The following is a 2,895-nucleotide window of genomic DNA, read 5'->3' as shown; positions in this document are numbered from 1 at the left end:
AAGTAATTATCTAATTACTTTCGACACTCAATTGAAAACCCCTCTATGAATAGGACATCGAATGAACTTGCTTGTGCATTTGGGGATTTATGTGCACGAGACTTTTTTGGGATTGAGCCGTAGGCGAGTGCAATTTTGAAACTTTCAAAACATCACGAGTGACCATAAATCACGAAATACACAAGCAAGTTCATACCATTTCCTCCTCCATCGCGTTGTTTCCATAGCAACTTTCGCGTGCATTCTAAAACTTGTTTATGCATTCGTCATTGACCAATCAGAAACGAGAAATTTTGTTGAGTATATATAATAAGAGCTATTATTAAATTCTCAACCTCGGATAATGCATTTCGCGTGCTCTGATGGGTTCACTCAGTCTCGGTTATCAGCTCATGTACCTTACTTTGACCTTATATGGTAAATGATTGCGCTAAGCGTTGCTAAACTAAATTTTTTTTCGCCGGAAAGCGAAATTTCTCTCTGAATCAAACCAAAAAAGAAAATACATTTTTGTGTGGAAAGTTTGGATCAATTCCGACGTTTACAAATACGCGAAAAGGCAAGAAATGTTTTTGTGATGAGCCTACGTCTGTCTGACCTCAAGGTATTACACATTATCGCATCTTCATCAAGTTTTTTCCATTTCGCTTGGATTTTTTCGCTTTTTTCGCTCGTATTTCGTTCTTCCAAATTTTTGGAGTTTAAGAAATTTAATAAAACAATCATTCCATTCGCGCTTGTTGGATATGAGACTGGTTATAGCCAACTCGGCGCTACGCGCGCCTCGTTGGCTATTTGCCATCTCATATTTTTACAAAATAAAGTAGGCGTTTTTAGCAAAACAATTATTTCTCTCGAGCTTGTTGGATTTGCGATTATTATGGCCAACTCGGCGCTACGTACGTCTTTATCTATCTATCATCTCATATTCAACGCGCGCTAGTGGAAAAATGCTAATACGTATTCATTTTTGTTGTCAAACAAATAGAGACCACTTACAGTTTGTCCACCTGTCACAACTGTAAACAAAGTGTGAGGAAAAAGGATTTTTCGGTCTCCCCAAAAATTAAAAAAAATTAAGAAAAATACAACAACCGATTCTAACGATTTCCCTGGATTTATAGTTTAAGGTTAAAGGACATATTCGAATTCGAAGCAATCTAATTGCAACAACAGCACAAAAGATATGTGAAGTTTCTCAGAATATTATATAAGCTATCGGGAACTATGCAAAACGTTTTTTTCTTTCTTTCTTTTTTCTTTGAGAGTATTAACAAATAAACCACAGGTATTCCAAGCTCAATCTACGAATTGCACAAGAAAGTCAAAAATGAAAATAAAGGCCTGCTATAAATTAATGAGAGAAAACTACATTTGTAAATTAAAGCTAATTTTATTTAAAGATATTTCGGTTCACATCAGCGAAAATTCAAATAAACTACTTCGGGTAACTTCGAGTCAACAACAACTGTCGGTTTGGAGGTTCGTTTGCAGCCAAGAACGTGGAAAATTCAAACATCTCCCATTTTTTCGCTGGTTGCCAGATATTTTGTTACCGTCGCGAATCTTGCGATATACGGCATTCTTTTGCACTTCTCGAGTACCCCCCCCCCCCCCCATCAGCCATTCCTTTGCTTATTTTGTCCCTTGTTGTGCATAGCATTCAACTCGTGTTGCATCGCCTCGTCGCTCCACAAAGCAATGAGAAGTGCCACCACGTGTCCGCCATCTTGTTTAATTACGCACTGTAATTAGTTCGAACAACCTCCCTGAGGTTTTTTGAAGTAATTATAATCAGCGAATGTGAGAATGATATAAACACATGAGGAATGAAATGATGGTAGAACCAACTGGGATCTCGGAAAAAATCCGAGCCCCAGATGGGATTCGAACCCATGACCCTCCGCGATCTAGTCGGATGCTCTAACCACTGAGCTACTGGAGACTCTATGGCGAGCAAGGGTGAAATGTGGGTATTGACTCGATCTGCATCACGCAGCTACAGAGTCAAATGACTGACAGCATAGCTCATAACTGCATCGCGCAGTCACCTTTAAAGCATATCTGAGATGCGGCCAACCAACCACCCAAGTGAGCGAATGTGAGAATGATATAAACACATTCGCTCACTTGGGTGGTTGGTTGGCCGCATCTCAGATATGCTTTAAAGGTGACTGCGCGATGCAGTTATGAGCTATGCTGTCAGTCATTTGACTCTGTAGCTGCGTGATGCAGATCGAGTCAATACCCACATTTCACCCTTGCTCGCCATAGAGTCTCCAGTAGCTCAGTGGTTAGAGCATCCGACTAGATCACGGAGGGTCGTGGGTTCGAATCCCATCTGGGGCTCGGATTTTTTCCGAGATCCCAGTTGGTTCTACCATCATTTCATTCCTCATGAATTATAATCAGGGACTGAAAATAGATAGATAGATAGATAGATAGATAGATAGATAGATAGATAGATATACCTCTATTTAAAAAGTTAAAAAGGATTATGTTTAAAGCTATAAGGCTTATAAGGTCGTGAGCTAAAAACTAATAGCAATTACGTTTGTATATGCAAGATACACTTAAAAATATATATAATTTCATGGTCACTAAAATTTGTTATGGAAATAGACGTAGCATAAAAACAAAACTTTAAGAAACTTGCATTATTTTTCAACTTGGTTGGCAAAGATCTTCAACTCGCTTCTACAATTGAATCATTATTCTGTGAACCCATTCCAAATTAAATTCAATTAAATTTCGATCATAATGGAAGCCTGATCATTGTGAACTACGCTTCAGAAAATAGAGATTGAATATCACTACAAATTCTTAGATAGTGCACGCCCACATGATAGGCCAATTCCGCGGGTTGTATTCAACGGCATGGCCCGCTAAATTTCA

Source organism: Montipora foliosa, chromosome 6, assembly GCF_036669935.1.
Source record: "Montipora foliosa isolate CH-2021 chromosome 6, ASM3666993v2, whole genome shotgun sequence".
In the NCBI taxonomy this organism is placed as follows: domain Eukaryota; kingdom Metazoa; phylum Cnidaria; class Anthozoa; order Scleractinia; family Acroporidae; genus Montipora; species Montipora foliosa.
This window is presented reverse-complemented; position numbering follows the sequence as displayed.